This window comes from Apium graveolens, chromosome 1, assembly GCF_009905375.1.
Source record: "Apium graveolens cultivar Ventura chromosome 1, ASM990537v1, whole genome shotgun sequence".
Taxonomy (NCBI): domain Eukaryota; kingdom Viridiplantae; phylum Streptophyta; class Magnoliopsida; order Apiales; family Apiaceae; genus Apium; species Apium graveolens.
Window position 1 is genome coordinate 86,917,171 of NC_133647.1, and position 17,732 is coordinate 86,934,902.

At 36.6% G+C, this 17,732-nt stretch overlaps 1 non-coding gene across 1 annotated transcript; it reads right to left on the bottom strand.

The window, feature by feature from the left end:
• Positions 1-15,352: 15,352 nt before the first annotated feature.
• LOC141682447 (small nucleolar RNA R71) lies at positions 15,353-15,459 on the bottom strand. Its single transcript, XR_012559787.1, has one exon. It is a non-coding gene; the product is annotated as a small nucleolar RNA R71 (small nucleolar RNA).
• Between the last annotated feature and the right edge of the window lie 2,273 nt (positions 15,460-17,732).

Below are 17,732 nucleotides of genomic sequence, written 5' to 3' on the forward strand. Positions count from 1 at the left end.
GAGGAGTCAACAGCTCGACGGATATTGGGTAAATTACCCTGACTTTCATATGGTTTTAAATTAAATTGAGATGAATATTTTCGAGAACCTTGCATAAGGAAAGGTAGATGAGTTTTAGTATGATTTAACTTAAGAATTGTGTAGTAGGACAAGATCCCGGTTTGAGGCAATGAGTTGATTGAAGAGCCAACGTTGCAAATTTCAAAGGCACCACTGTTGTGAGAAGTTTCTTATCATTTCTGGGGCACTACGCAAGAAATGACACATCGACCTTATTAGGTATACTTAAGGTTAACAAGAAGATACGACCTTATTTACGAATAGAGCGTCAAATTGCGTTAATCGATTACAAATATGACATTAAGGACGACAAAGAGGATATCAAAGATAGTGCCAAATGTCATCATTGGAGTTAGAGTTACAAATAAGATAATATGTAATAGTAAATGAATTTTTCGTCTATTAATGAATGTGAAATGAACCCAAGGAGGGGTAGAAGATATACTGAAGTGGATGGACCCTTATATGGTCTTTTCTTTAATTAGATACTTTATTGATAAAGTATGAGAACAACAAGCAACTCATATAGTAATGACGACCATGTGGGCGATTTTCAAAATTTTAAAACAAGTTTTTGAAATAGATTTTCTTAATAAATTTCTAAAAGATCTTTACATAAAATGAGTTTTAAAATTTGGTTGTGGAATTACTACTTGAGTTTCTTGTTTGTTATAAGCTGCAGATTACCTGAAAGAATAGTTGATATAGACTCAGTATTGTTAGTTTAGAAGGTCAAGTAGACCCGCTAATATAGAGAAGTTTAAAATTGTCAGAAGAAAAGTGCAAACCTTGTTTAACAATATCAACAATAGAGTCAACGTGCAGGGACATTATATATATCCAATTCATGAAATTATTAAAGTTTAAAAAGATTCGTTGACCAAAAGAAGCCATGTATGGTTGAGGAAAATTGAGAAATTTCTAGATTGTTGAGAGGAATATTATTACTATCAAAAGAATTTGTATGTTGCATGATCAATGGTTACTCTACGCGGCATAGATGAAATTAGAAATTATGATTCTAAATCCCGTAAGAACGTGATTATGGTCAAATTACTAAAGTATCGAATGTGGATGCACGACGCTAAAAATACAAGACTTACATGGCATGGATGAAGAAAGAAGTTATGACTGCGAATCCAACGAGAAGGCATTTATGCTCGAATCGTAAAATGTTAAAGGTAGAAATAATGCTACAAATGAAATATCTAATAGTAGGAAATTGGCATAGTAGACGAATTTATGAAGGCATTTCCCGAGGACATTATGAAGTTATTATAAGACTTGGATTGGGATTTATTGAGTGAACGAGCCTAAAGGTGCATGTAAATGGGATGCAAATAATGAACAACGACATCATTTTTTTTGTTATACGACAGCGTATATTCTCCTTGCTTTTTGAATAAATATAAACTTCATTCGTTAATCCGTTCAATGAGGCAATACAGAAGAAGAGATTGTCGAACCTCTTTTTAAAGTATTCTTCCTTCAAGATATTTCTTCAAATTGAGACGAGCAGTGTTATGGTATGACGCTTTGTCGAAATGACGAAGAGTCTGGTGGGACGCCACCCAATCATGTGATGTATGCCGTACAGTATGAAAGATTGGCCATCTTGAGTACAAATACGGTTGTCTCATTCATATCTAAATCATCACTAATTCTTTCTTCTTCAATAATGATTTATGGATTTATAGACCATTCTAGTCGTTTCGTTGCACTATTGTTATGTATAAAGTTTTCCAGTGAGAATCATGTACACAAAGTCCCCTCTTCTGTGAGGTCTACTCTTTGAGTGCTTTGGAAAAAAAATTAATCACGTATAGTAGAGGGAATTACATGTTGAGTATGGATACGACTGCAAGCCAGTAGATGGTGGACATTTATGCGCAAAGAATTATTATTATGCAGATAACGTGGTTGTTATAAGACATCAAATCAGAGGCAGATATATGTTATACATGATTTTTGGTTGTGGTAATTTTAACACAGCGCTATATTGTGTTAACATAACACTTTTCGAGATAAGAAATTTTGACGTAAAATGGTTTAGCTAGTGAACCGTATTAGGTAGATTAACCATAAGAATAAGAAGGTAAATTATGTACACCGGATAAGGCAAATGATCGGTTGGACAGCAGAAGCGAATGAAGAACTTCTTAATAATAACCAGACAAGCGATTAATATGTTATGAAGGTGAAGCATACCTCAATCATGTGGGAGATACGTGTCATGAAGATTCGAGAATCGAAGAAATTCTACTTACGAATAAATTTCGAATTTGTTCCTTGAGAAATTGTTAGGCTTCTTAGTTTAAGAAAATGGTTATGGTAAACTTGATATTAGAAGCGACGAAGGTCCATAGTGAAAGTCATAAGTAGAGATAAAGAACTAATGATCCAATTGCGAAATCTTTTATGAAGTAATGCTTTAAAACCAAATGAATTTTCACATGACTGTGATAGTGTTGGTCGAGACCATGTGTTGGTTATCAGAAGTTAAAAAAGTTATCGAATAAGAATAAAGTTTTTTAGAAATAGTAGAATAATTTATAATGGTGTTCTGATATGATCAGAAGAAACATGAAAAGGTATGGATATAATAAGAGTTGTTCGTTATGATCTTAAGTTAAATTAGAGGTAATTGTTGTGTTGGTTAGTGATATATGTGGCTATTAGAATGTTATGTGTTACAGTATTGTGAAAGGAAGAGTTTGATTGGTGGCAGTTGATTGGTATACTTGTTGGTTGTTTGGTCAATTTATTGGTATCGGCTTGAGTTTGACTGGTAGTCAATAATACAGAGGAGATGCTGCCCAAAATTTGTGAAAATATCCTACTCTTAAAGGCAAAAAGTATACTTCCGTATGTTATTTATTTTTCTGTGATACTCCAAATGATTGCGCTCCTGGTTTCTGGAAAAGGTTGTTATGACCAAACTGACTTTTATGTAATTGAATTTTGATTTCATTTAGCTAGTCATCACTTGGTTTTAATTGATCAATTGAATCAATTTGTGGTCAGTTAGATGGAAATCGATTCCAACTAGATTAAGTTAAATTCCAACATGATTTTTCAGATCTGAAATCAAAGCAGTTATAATTTTGGAGGAAGTAAAGACACCGGTAGAACTTAGAAATTTAGTGGAATTAGCGCGATTTTACTGCAAACGTGCTAGACCTTATCTAGATGAATTTGCCCTTTCGCAATAGACAAGAAAATTAAAAAGTTATTTGCACATGCAAGTGAGAAGAACGTTTTTAAGAACTAGAGGTTCAAAATAAGAGCCAAGAGAAGGAAGGAAGAGGATGAAGAAGAGATGTTGAATAAACGAGAGATTAGTAAATGTGCCAATACGGAAGTTGTGGGACGATTAAATAGATTTTATCATCTGCAATAGGATTTTATTGGAGGACTTGAAGGTATACCAATATAGAACGATAATATAATGAGAATTATTCTAAAAAGACTGGAAAATTCGCAAATACAAGTATCTGAGGTATGATAGAAGCTAACAATGTTAGCATGTGGACTAAGGAAAGAAATGTATTGATTATGTAGGAAAGAAGATGTATAGAGGGCACGAACCTTGATAATCTGAAACATATCTTCAATTTGAGAAAGCCAAATATGAGATGAGGAATAGTTGGAGTTGATTAGAAATAAAAGTTGTGTGAATAGTGCTATTATTAAGAATAATAAAATAGTTTAAATAGTTATGATGGGAAGTTTTCATTTCAGTGATAGCCACATAAATGGCTTATGAAGTGGAATCAAAAGGATGATAAAAAAAATTTATGAGTTGTCAGGATATAAGTAAACTATAGATATTATGTGTGCCTATGCTGAAGTAAAAGACAGAATGAAATGCTTATAACTGAATATAGGAGGTTCATTCTGAGAATACGATTGAATATGGAGAGTTAAACGAAGGTATTGATCGACATGGCAGAAGATTGGAAATGGGAGAACATGTAAGTAAATGTCATACCTACTAAAGAATCAAGTCCAGCATCAACGGATAAACATACTAATACAACTGTTTCAAAAAAGAGTATAGCTCGTTAGAAAATGATATAGTAGAATCACTTGAAAACCAAAGCTGAAGGAAGCCGTATTTGAATTATTATGGATGGGTTTACCGGACCTAATCATTCTCTTATGAATAAATACTTTATTCCATTGGTAAGTTCGATATTTCTTAAGGGAGACTGTGGTACGTCGTCTTATTCAAGTATGGATTGTAACTGATCGATATTATTAGTGGACTTAAGATTTTGGCCGAGATAGTGGAAATGTTGTGAACCAGGCTAAACCAGAATAAGATATATCACTCATGGATGAATGAGCACCAGGTAAGGCGAAATTAAAGGATGGGAATTTGACTAAGCATTGATAACACGAGAAATTCAAGTGACTCCGAGAATATGATATGAGACATAAATATAGAAAATGACTTTCTGATAATGTGGCATGAAGAAAAAAATAAACGTTATATTTGGCTGAACATCAGGGAAGAGCAATGCAATAAATGTAATGTCGGAATTCCCTAGAATCAAAGTGAATAAAATTATGGGTTAGGATATGTCGGTGATGTGTCTAAGTTAGTATATTTTCTACTAAATATTAAAAGAATTTTGCTCGATGAATACATTCGACTATGATTCAAGGAAATTAAGGTATGATAATAAGTTTGTGCTCTAATAAGCTTTGAATTGATGTGTTTGTACTCAAGTTGTTAAGTGTTTTTACGTGTTTTCTAGTATTTTTGCATTTCAGGAATTATCTAGGTAATCAGGTAAATTGGCATTATTTTGGTGCTAATTTGGTGTCAAGGTGGTGTTGGAATAAAAGCTCGTGGAAAGCCGCTCGAAGCAGCAAGGAAAAGAAAAAAATTTGAAGTTTTTCCAAAAGTATGGCGCACCCGCGCTGGTCAAGCGCGCGCCCGCGCCATGATGTCAAAAAGGCAGCGCGCCCGCGCTGTGATAGCGCGCGCTCGCGCCGGTGCGAAATCAGAGAATCCTGATTCTATTATAATTATAATTGGAGGACTTCTGGATTGCATGGGGCTGCTATATAAACAACTTTAGGTCGTTTTTCATATATAATCAAGTCTGTTAGCAAAATGAATAACACACAGGGGGTGAATGTATTTTACTATTTTTAGGCTTTTCTTGAATGTTTTTGGCTTGGTTGAATAAAGTTAATTTAATCTTGTAGAAATGTGTTACCGCATGAATTTAAACATGCAAGAATAAGGAACACAAATCTTTTTAAAACTCACTTAATTCTATATTAAAATTAAGAATGTTTTGCTACAAAATTTCTAGGCTCTTTAATGTTAAAGAGCTTAGGTTCTTCTTGAAAGTGTTATAAAATGTCTATCTCTATTGTTACAACTGACAGTGTTAACTTTATAACTTAGTTAACTGTTGGTTTACACAATGTGTAATAAGACATGCTATTAACTTTTCTAAACTGTCACTTGTCATTTCTATTTATAGAAAAGTAGATCTTCTATTTCTGGCTTAGCATATCTTTAGCATCATGTGTTCATTTTGATCTTCTTCTGTCAGTTAATCTTCATCATTGATCTTGCACATTCTTCAAGCTGCATTTTTTGTAGACTTGTCAATCCAGCTGTTGGATTGTTTGTTGATTGTTTATCTTGGATATTGAACTGATCTGCAACTTTGTACTTTGAGATTGTACCTCGAGATCTCCAGTTTAGGTCTATAGAACACTTGACATCTCGATAAGTATATTGGCTTATCGAGATCTCTAGTACTCTATATTTAGTTTTGGCTCGTAGAGGTCTTCAGTTCTCTATAAGAGAATTTTGGGCTTGTCGATATCTCTAGTCTTAACATCTTCACTTTGACTTCTCGATAACTCTTAGTTCTCTAGTAGTTTCTTGACTTGTCAATATCTCAGAGTTCTCTAGTCAAAATTTAACTTGTCAATATCTCTGAGTTCTCTAGTGAATTTTGACTTATCGATATCTCTGAGTTCTCTAGTAGACTTAGACTTATCGATAACTCAGAGTTCTCTAATGAATGTAGACTTGTCGATAACCCTGAGTTCTCTATTGAAGAAATGACTTGTCGATATCTCCAATCTTCATGTCTTCAATTTGGCTTGTCGATATCTCTGAGTTCTCTAGTAGCTTTCCTGACTTCTCGAAAAGCCATTCTAGAGTTTTCGAATGACTTCTCTATAACATTAAATCTGTGACTTGTAGAGATCTTGACTTAGAGTATTTTTCTCCAAACAGATTTATTCAACTCCAAGCTTCTTCAAAATTCTTCTGAGGCATGATCTTCTTGATCTTTTTCCAGATAGAATCCTTAGGCTTGATACTGTTTTAGGAAAAACACTCCAGTATGCTCCTTTGCATTTTTACAGACTTTAAGTATTACGAGTACAAAATACAGATTAAGATAACAATACAACTTACTTAGGGTTGACAAAATGTCTTAGTCTTGTTAAAGTGCAGGCATGTCTTTTACAACAATCTCCCCCAATTTGTGAGAAGATTGCTTAACACAAATTCATGCATGTTAACAAGACTAACCTCAAGTTTGAAATTATAGAGAATAAAACTAATACATAGAGCTTAATAGAATTACAACTTGTACAACATAAGATTCACAAGGTTTAATGATTACAAGACTCAAGTAAAGACATTTTTTACATCTACTTCTTCTCCAAGTTTATCCTTCAAATGGTCAAGAATTTCAAGTTCTTCTATGATAAGTGTTCCACTTAGAGCTTCTACAAGTTTTTGTCTTGTTGCCTTAGGATAACCTTGGTCAAAAACCTCTAGGCAGAATCTTGAGAATCCACTAGCTTTGATGTTTAAAAATCTCCTATCTTTGGAAATTCTGCTCATTCCTTTTTCTTTCAACTCTTCTGATCTTTTTATGAACATGTCTATTTCTTCATCACGCCTCCTTCTTTTTTCTTCAGCTTCAGCCTCATCTCTTTTCTTTGTTTCCTCCCTTTCAATCAACCATTCAGCTAGAGATGATCTCCATGCCCTTCTAGCAGTATCCTTGTCCTTTAACAAACTTATCACTCTCTTAATTTCTGTGGGAGCCAAAGAATCCATTAACTTTTTTTCTAGAAGAGTGAATGTACCATCCTTAAAATAAATTCTAACTTCTCTCAGGGATACAGACTCTAACAATTTCCTCATCTAGATGTTCGAAATGGTCTTCATCTGAGATGCACCAATTTAGAGGTATAAGTCAGATTCTTTAAAACACTTCCAGATGGCCCTTTCAGTGACTTCCACTTTCTTTGCAGGCTTGACCTTCTTAGGCTTTCTCCCAACATATTTGTGCTTGAATTTTAGTGAAGGTTTGGCTAAAGGTAGGATTGTCATTTTCTTAAGATTAGTTTGGCTTGAGGTGATTGGAATTTTTAGGAAAGAATTTGTTGTTTATTTGTATAGAAATTTTGGCTTAGATGTTTGGGAAGGTTTGATGTTCGAGATAGTTGATGTTTTAGGTTGAGCTGAGGTTTGAGTTGGTTGTGTTTGGATTTTTAGGGTTGTTTGAGAATGTGAATCATCATGAGGCTTTCTACTCTTCCTCTCACCTCTTCTCTTATTTTCTTCATCTTTCTTGTCATCCTCCTTCTTCTTCTCTCCACCCTTGCTCCCAGATGGCTTACTAGACTGACTAGGATTTGAGCCAGAAGGATTTTGATCATTCTTTTTCTGCTCATCATCATCCAAGTCATCCTTGTTGAACTGTGTTTTGGGAAAATTGGCTTCTGCATTTTCCATATATCTCTTCAGTAGCTTTATCATTTCCATATCATCATTGGTCTTGTTTTTCATAGCTCGTAATCTAGTTCCTAGGATCATGATAAGCTTCTTGTTGCTCATGACACAGTGTTTAGGGATATTGAAATGTCTGAATTGTCTGGTGGTTGGACAGATGTATGCTATACCCTTGTTTGGCTGTAGATATGCTTCAAGGAAGGCAGCTACTTGAGCATCTCTCAGTACAATTAATCGCATGGTATCTTCATGAGTTATAACTCTAACTTTGCTAATAAAGATGTCTAACTCAGATGCCCTCCTTGAGATAAGGTAATTGAGGGACACCTGCATACATTTGTCTGTCCTTGAGTCATTTGCATTAACCACTATCCTCTCTTCCAGAAAGTTGTCCTTATTGACCTTGATCACTCTTATAAAATTGATTGTCTTGTCCAGGGCCTTTTTATATGTGAAGTGATTGTTGTTGAGAGAAGCTTTTAAGGCTTTGAGTAGTTCTTCAAACTCTCTGCTCGGACTAGGTCCTTCAGTAGACCTAATAAGTCTCTCCAAGTCAAGATCAACTTCTTTAGATTTCTTTTCAGCATCCTGGACTTGCTGTTGAGATGACCTTGATCTTGTTAACCTAGCCTCTATCTCCCCCTTAGTCTTGTTGATAGGCATTAGAAGGTGACTAGGAATTTCAGGCCTTACTTGTTCAGGCAGAGAAGGTAGTGGTATGTTGAGTTTACCCATGATGGCTCCCAAAGCTATAGAATTCTGCATTTGAAGATGCTCATGGGAGTCCACCATGATTTGAATATCTATTTGTTGGCTCTTGATAAGAGATGTCAGGGCCTGAACTTGTGCAGTGAGAGAGGAGTTGGAATCTTCCAATGTTGTGACTTGACCTTGTAGAGACTGAATATACAGTTTTGTTGAAGTGGATCCAGGCTGATAAGAGCTACTAGATGTGCCAAAGTGTTCTTCTACAGCCTGTTTGATCCCTTCCATTAGCAAAGCTGAGGGCTTATATCTGCTCTGGTGAAGTTGATCCAGCTGGACCTTGGTCTCATTTGAGTTAGTAATTTGTTGCTGGATCACTATATGGAGATTGGTGAAAGATAGTTTGAGGTTTTTGACTTCCTTCTCAATAGAGGCAAGATCCATCCTAGCCATTTGCTCAGAAAAATGCTTGAATTTAGAAGAGATCTTCTCTTGAGATGGCATGATCTTGTCCATTTTCTCATTCACCAGTTTCCTGATTCTGTCTTCATGGCCAGTAATCTTGATTTTAAGAGCCTTACCAAACAGATGAAATGCTTTGAGCTGAGCTTTGTATACATCTGTAATGGCATCATAGACAGCTTCTGGACTCAGGTCTTTTGCATTGCTGCCCTGAATAGTAACATACTCTTCTCTGAATCTGGCCAGAACTTGATTCATCTCCAAGGCAAAGTCATCAGACAGCCATGCATCCACATTCCCATCTGGATCAGCATCATTGATGATTTTCTCCTTTTGCTCCTCAACCTCTTCATTGTAAGCAAGCATGATAGCTTGATAGTCCTGGTTGCTTATATTTGAAGTCAGGAGATGCTGTGAGATGTTGGCAAGTCCAGATATCTACTCTACTAGTAGATCATCTACAAAAGTTGGTTGAGAAGCAGATTCTTGTAGCCACTAAGAGAGTATGTGAGGTTGTTGAGGTTGTGAGGTGGATGGTTCATCAGAAACACCTGTGACTGGGGTCACAGTTTGACTCACAGATTGCTCTGTGGTTTTGACAGTGTGTTATTCTCCACTTATAGTGGGAACCTCCAATTGAATTGGAGGGGATTTGACTGGGTTACTGTCATGTACACCAGCCTCAAACCCTTGTGTGTCTTGCAACACACTGGAATTTGAATGTGCTATGCTTGCCTCCCCTATAACAGGATCATGGGTAATTGTACTCCTAGCTTCATCTGCAAAGACAATTTTTGCTAGGGTTGTGAGGGGAGTTGTCCCTACATGAGGAACCTCCAATTGAATTGGAGAGGATTTAGATAGCTCCCCCTCAGGAGTACTACCCTCAAATATTTCAGTCCGTGAAGACTGTTTTGCACATAAAGGTGCATTAGAAGTATCTATGGGGTCTTCAGTAAAAACTGATAAATCCCCCATGTTTGTGATGGTGTCATCAAGGTCTACCCCAGCATGTAGCCTCCCACCATCTAAATGGAGTGTCTGGGTGGTGAGCAAAGCTTATTAAACTAAGTCACTTAATTTTTGTTGCACTTGAGAAATGGATTCAAGTGGAGTTGGAATAGAAGAAATTTTAGTTATAAGAATTTGTTGCCCAGTTATGAGCGTTGGCAGTTCCCCCTGAATAGATGAGGGAGCTTCAAGTGATGTGTCCTCACAGTGTGTGTCTTCCTTGTTCCTCCTATCATACACTTGAATTGCTTCTTGTTCTAGCTGTGCAGACTCACTCCTGGTTTTTTTTACAACTGCATCCTGTTGGGAGGATGTAGAGGAGGGTAGAGTGGTCAGCTCAGATTGTTTACTCTTTTTGGATCTTTTGACCAGATGTGTCTCTCTTTCAGCTCTCTCCTCACTACTCTCAGTTATCACAACTAGGTTTATCCCCTTTCTCTTCTTTTTACTAACCTCATCCTTTTAAGAAGATGATGTGGTTGGTTGCCTAGCTTCTAAGGGTTTTGAAAGAATGGTTGCAGCTTGTAAAGATCCCTGTTGGTGTTCGTGTGTTTGTACTTCCACAGGTTCAGGAATCATAGTTGTGCTAGATTGTGCATTAGATCTCATTTCTGATAGATTTCATCTTCACTTCATTCTTTTCCGATTTCTCCCTTAGCACTACGTCAATTTCATTTGCACACTTGAGCTTGGTCTTTAGACAAGCATTTTCTTGTTTTAAAGCTTCAAGCTCCACCAACAATAATTCAGTTTCTTGTTCACACTTTCAAGCTTCTCATTTATTTTTGTCAATCTGCTAACTTCTTCATTAGCAGCAACCATGCTTGTATGAATATGAAATATTTCTATGCTCATCTTTTCAACAATTTCCTTATATTGATTCATATTTAAATCAATAGTGGTAAGAGTTGGTGTCTGTGCTTTTGATGAGGGTGATTCACCTTGCTCCAAAGCCATGAGTGCATAATTACCAAATTCTTCATCTTCATCATTCTCAGAGTCATCCCAACTTTTACCCTCTGCAATATAAGCTTTACTTTGCTGTTTCCTTAGAAGAGCTTCATACTTTGCTTCAAGTTCAAGATAAGCCTTGTCTTTCTTTGCTTTCTTGGGTTTCCTGTATTCTGTAGCAAAGTGGCCTTGTTCATCACAATTGAAGCATCTAATATTAGATCTGTCAATAGATCTAGTTTTGTAACCATTCTTGCTATCAGAATTGTACTTCCTTTTTTCTTTCCAGTTGATGACTTTAGTGCCTTTACTCCTGAAGTATCTTGGATTCTTTACTCTAATATTAGAGAATTTTCTATCCAAATAGGCCATTGACTGATCTAGCTCATCCAGTTCTTCAAGAGTGTAGAACTCATCTTTTTCTAATTCCAGAATGACTTGTTCTTGTAAACCATTTGTTCTTTGCTCACTTGTTGAGGCAACTGGTATTTGAGATCTTGACTCATCAGTCGATATTTGGCTTACATTGACAATAAAAGCACTTGAACCCTCTACAACATGTCCTTGGTCAGATATCAATGATTTTCTCTGAATCATTTCAAGTTCATATATTTTGAGAATTCCATATAGAACTTCCAGTGTTATCCTACTTAAGTCTCTTCCTTCCTTGATTGTTGAGATTTTCTGTTCCAAATGATCAAGGAAAGTAAGCAAGAACTTCAGGTTCACTTCTTCATCTTCATAATATTTGTCATGAAGCTGCAAATCATTTATCAGCTTGTTAAACGTTTCAAACACATCAGTAATACTTTCCTTTGGCTTTTCCAAAAACCCTCATACTGTAAAATCAATATTCTTATTTGGTTTGACCTAACTTCTTCAGTTCCTTCACAGAGTATCTCAATCTTTTCCCATATTTGTTTGGCAGTGTCACAATTGACAATGTTGTACATCCCATTGTCAAGTGACTGAATCAATATTAATTGCAAGCTACTATCCAGGGAGACTTTCTCCTTTTCAGGGTCAGAATACTTAGAAGGATCTTTTGGAGCAAAATGAGTTGGGATGACCATGTCTCCATCTGTAGATTCCTCAACTCTAACCATAGGAATGAATGGTCCATTCTTGAGGATCTGAATGTAGAGGGGATTGGCCATGCTGATAAACAACATCATTTTCTTTTTCCGAAGAGTGTAGTTAGCTTTGTCAAAGGTAGGAATTTTGATGCTACTGATTTTCTGTGCATTCATTCTTCCAAGATCTTGTATCTGTTTACTTTCAAACTTTGCTCTGATACCACTTGTTAGGAAATGAATAACACAAAGGGGGGTGAATATGTTTTACTATTTTTAGGCTTTTCTTGAATGTTTTTGGCTTGGTTGAACAAAGTAAATTTAATCTTGTAGAAATGTGTTACTGCGGGAATTTAAACATGCAAGAATAAGGAACACAGATCTTTTCAAAACTCACTTAATTTTGTATTAAAATTAAGAATGTTTTGCTACAAAATTTCTAGGCTCTTTAATGTTAAAGAGCTTAGCTTCTTCTTGAGAGTGTTACAAGATTTCTATCTCTATTGTTACAACTGACTAAGGACCAGTGTTAACTTTATAACTTAGTTAACTGCTAGTAAACACGGTATGTAATAAGACATGCTATTAGCTTTTCTAAACCGTCACTTGTCATTTCTATTTATAGAAAAGTAGATCTTCCATTTCTGGCTTAGCATATCTTTAGCATCCCGTGTTCACTTTGATCTTCCTTTGTCAAATCTTCACCATTGATCTTGCACATTCTTCAAGCTGCTTTTTTTGTAGACTTGTCAATCCAGCTGTTGGATTGTTTATTGATTGTTTATCTTGGATATTGAACTGATCTGCAACTTTGTACTTTGAGATTATACCTCGAGATCTCCAGTTTAGGTCTATAAAACACTTGACATCTCGATAAGTATATTGGCTTATCGAGATCTCTAGTACTATATATTTAGTTTTGGCTTGCAGAGGTCTTCAGTTCTCTAAAAGAGAATTTTGGGCTTGTCGAGATCTCTAGTCTTCACATCTTCACTTTGACTTCTCGATAACTCTTAGTTCTCTAGTAGCTTCTTGACTTGTCGATATCCCAGAGTTCTATAGTCAAAATTTAACTTGTCGATTTCTCTGAGTTCTCTAGTGAATTTTGACTTATTGATATCTCTGAGTTCTCTAGTAGACTTAGACTTATTGATAACTCAGAGTTCTCTAATGAATGTAGACTTGTCGATAAGTCTGAGTTCTCTAGTGAAGAAATGACTTGTCGATATCTCCAATCTTCATGTCTTCAATTTGGCTTGTAAATATCTCTGAGTTCTCTAGTAGCTTTCCTGACTTCTCGATAAGCCATTCTGGAGTTTTTGAATGACTTCTTTATAATATTAAATATGTGACTTGTAGAGATCTTGACTTAGAGTATTTTTCTCCAAACAGATTTATTCAACTCCAAGCTTCTTCAAAATTCTTCTGAGGTATGATCTTCTTGCTCTTCTTCCTGATAGAATCCTTAGGCTTGATACTGTTTTAGGAAAAAGACTTCAGTCTGCTCCTTTGCATTTTTACAGATGTTAAGTGTTTCAAGTACAAAATACAGATTAAGATAACAATACAACTTACTTAGGGTTGACAAAATGTCTTAGTTTTGTTAAAGTGCAGGCTTGTCTTTTACAACAAAGTACGAGATATATCAGAGCACAAGAAGAAGATGACAAGAGACATAAAGCACAATTCAACAAAGGCGAAGACGATCTAGTTTATTCTTGTGAATCTTTGTTTTGAGTTATAATCTTGGATGCTCGTTTCTTGTTTTGTTGAACCTATACTCTTGTGTTAACTTGGTTTTGTTTATTCGTTATAAAGACTATGCCATGCTTTCATCGGAACCCACGTTGATGATGAGTCCGATTATGGGCTAATCGTTATTGTGGGATTCTAACGGATTTATTTATGGATTTCTTTAGTTAATTTATTTCGATGCCTTAGTGTGTGGTGATTATATGATAACCTAGTATTGGTTGTGTGTATTCGTCTTATGAGCGTCACGAACTTATAGGATAGCATGTTAATCTTTAATGAAGCGATAGTGAATTTAAGGATTTAGATCTTGTCATGATAACATAGGTTAATGTGTTATTGTTATGCATGATTTGTAGGTAATTTTAACCATCATACTTGCCCTATGTAATCAAGATTGATAACTTGTGCTTAAACCGTTATGTTGTCAAATTCTATAGACATATAGGGTCTCAATATAATTGGTGTCTATTCAGCTTCTATCTCTTTTGTGGATGTCTGGTAGTATGGTACTCGTGCAACGAAAGTTGGCAGTTTCATGTTATCTGATTAGTGTCATCACTATTACATGCTAAGGTTAAGAACAATAAGGCTATTGAATGAAGTATTCAATGAAGTTAGAATCCCATGTTTGTCATATATATTAATTCTATCATCTTTACTCTCTTAGTTATAATTGTTAGTTTAATTCTTAGTTATAAACAACCTCAATTTGTTATCATCTTAGCATTGAATAATAACCATACATTGTTGCTTAAGTGCATAAATTTATTTGTTAACCAAGTCAATCTTTGTGGGAACAAACTAGAAAAGATTCTATATTACTTGCGAACGCGTATACTTGTGTGTATTATTAGCGCGTGTTTAGCGACTAACAAGTCTTTGGCGCCGCTGCCGGGGACTGCAGTGTTAATTTTTAGTTTATGTATTTTCTATCAGTGGTCGTAAAAGTTTATTGACTCGGACATTCTTACTTATTTGTTTCCTTTTCTTATTTCAAGTACTCTAGCGAGGGTGTATGCATACGCGTTCGCGTAGTTGTAAGAGAACACTGGATAAAGCCGAGAAAGAAGTTGTGGTGGTTCGAAAGGAAGTTTTTGAAGAAGAAAGGAAGGTAGAAGAAGAAGAAGAGAAAGTCAAGGAACCAGTTTCAGTAGAGATGGGTGATCAAGCAGAAAATCCTAAGGCTTTGATGGACTATTCTCAGCCTAAGATCAATGACATTCAGTCAAGCATCATCAGGCCAACCATCAGGGCTAACACTTTTGAGATAAAGTCAAACACGATTCAGATGATACAAAACTCAGTTCAGTTTGGGGGTTCTCCTACTGAAGACCCCAATATGCACATCAGGGATTTCATCGAGATCTGTGACACGTTCAAGTTCAATGATGTGACTGAAGATGCTATCAAGCTGCGACTCTTCCCATTCTCTCTGAGGGACAAAGCTAAGTGCTGGTTACATTCCCTACCAGCAGGGTCTATCACCACTTGGGAAGATCTTGCTCAAAAGTTTCTCACTAAATTCTTCCCTATGGCGAAGACTGCTGCAATCAGGAATGCTCTTACTCAGTTTTCTTAGCAAACTGGAGAATCTCTGTGTGAGGCTTGGGATCGATATAAGGAGGTGCTAAGGAAGTGCCTGCACCATGGCATGCCTGATTGGATGATTATTAACTGTTTCTACAATGGATTGTGTGCTACTTCTAGACCCATGCTTGATGCAGCATCAGGAGGAGCCTTATGGGCTAAAAGCTATGATGAAGCTTATGAACTTATTTAACTAATGGTTGCCAATGAGTACCAGAATCCTTCCCAGAGACTGACTCAGGAAAAGGTAGCAGGAATTCTGGAGTTGGATGTAGCAACTGTTATAGCTGCCCAACTTAAAGCTTTGACGATGAAGGTGGACACTTTGGCTAATTATGGGGTTAATCAAATCGCTAGTGTCTGTGAGATTTGTGTTGGTTCCCATTAGACTGATCAGTGCACAATTTCTAGTGAATCAGCTCAGTTCGTAAGCTACTTTCAGTGTTCGCAGCAACCTGTGCCAGCCACTTATCATCCCAACAACCGCAATCATCTTAATTTCAGTTGGAGCAACGCTCAAAATACGGTTCAACAGCCTTATCAGCAGTACCCAGCTAAGCAGTACAACCCTCCTGGTTTTCAGCAACCATAATATGCACCAAGACAGCAACTACAACTGCAACAAGCTAATGACAAATCTGAATTAGAGGAGTTGAAGCTAATGTACAAGAGTCAAGTTGTATCTATCAAGACCTTGGAAAATCAAATTGGTCAAATTTCCAATGCCTTGCTAAATCGTCAACCTGGTACTCTACCTAGTGACACTGAAGTGCCAAGAAAGAGGGAAGCTAAGGAGAAGGTAAAGGCAATCACTTTGAGGTCTGGAAAGGTTGCAAATCCTGAACAAACTCAAGCGTTGACTGAAGAATCTGAGGTTGAGAAAGAAGTAGAGCAGCAGGAAGTGGAAGTGGAACCAAGGAAGACTACTGTTGAGCACACTCCTCCTGAGGGTAATACATGGGGGAAACAGATATATCCTCCACTGTCTTTATCTAAGCGGCTGCAGAAGAAAAAGCTGGACAAGCAATTTGAGAAGTTTCTAGAGGTGTTCAAGAAACTTCATATCAACATACCTTTCGCTGAGGCTCTGAAAGTAGATGCCTAGTTACGCAAAGTTTATGAAAGGTATTCTCTCTCGGAATGTGAAGCTAGATGATTTAGAGAATGTCACTCTCACGGAGGAATGTAGTGTTGTGCTGCAACAAAAGTTGCCTCCGAAGCTTAAAGATCCAGGAAGCTTCACTATTCCATTACTATCGTAAAAGTGTCTTTTGACAGATGCTTATATGACTTGGGAGCTAGCATCAATCAGATGCCTTTGTCAATCTTCAAGCTGTTAGACTTACCTGATCCAAAACTGACTTATATGACCTTGCAGTTGGCCGAGCGTTCTATTAAATATCTGCGAGGTATTGTGGAGGATGTCTTGGTCAAGGTTGATAAACTCATCTTCCCTGCTGATTTTGTCATTCTTGATTTCGAGGAGGATAAGAAGATTCCCATAATCTTGGGAACACCTTTCTTGCCGACTGGCCGAACCTTGATAGATGTGCAAAAGAGTGAGCTCATAATGCGAGTGCAGGATCAGGATGTAACTTTTAATGTGTTTAATGCTATGAAATTTCCTACGGGAAATGAGGAGTGCTTAAAGGTGGAGTTGGTCGATTCTGTGGTTACATCAGAACTTGATCAATTACTAAGGTCTGATGCCTTAGAAAATGCCTTATTGGGAAATTCAGATAGTGAAGATGATGAAGGTGAAGAACAATTACAATATTTGAATGCTTCTCCCTAGAAGAGGAAGATTGAGATGCCCTTTGAATCTCTTGGAGTGGAGGAATTGAACAAATCTCCTAAACGCCTCAAGCCATCTATTGAGGAAGCTCCCACTCTTGAGCTTAAGCCTCTACCTGAGCATTTGAGGTATGCGATTTTAGGTGATGCGTCTACTTTGCCTGTTATTATTGTATCTGAACTTTCAGGTAGTGGCGAGGAAAAGCTCCTAAGGCTGCTAAGAGATTCAAATCGGCAATTGGTTGGACTATAGCAGATATCAAGGGAATCAACCCTTCTTATTGCATGCATAAAATTCTGCTAGAGGAAGGTAGAAAGCCTACGGTTGAGCAACAAAGAAGACTTAATCCGATCATGAAGGAAGTAGTGAAGAAAGAAATTCTTAAGTGGCTAGATGCAGGGATCATCTTTCCAATTTCTGACAGTTCATGGGTAAGCCCGGTTCAATGTGTGCCAATGAAAGGTGGAATTATTGTGGTAGCAAAGGAGAAGAATGAGCTTATTCCTATAAGAACAGTCACGGGGTGGAGAGTTTGCATGGACTA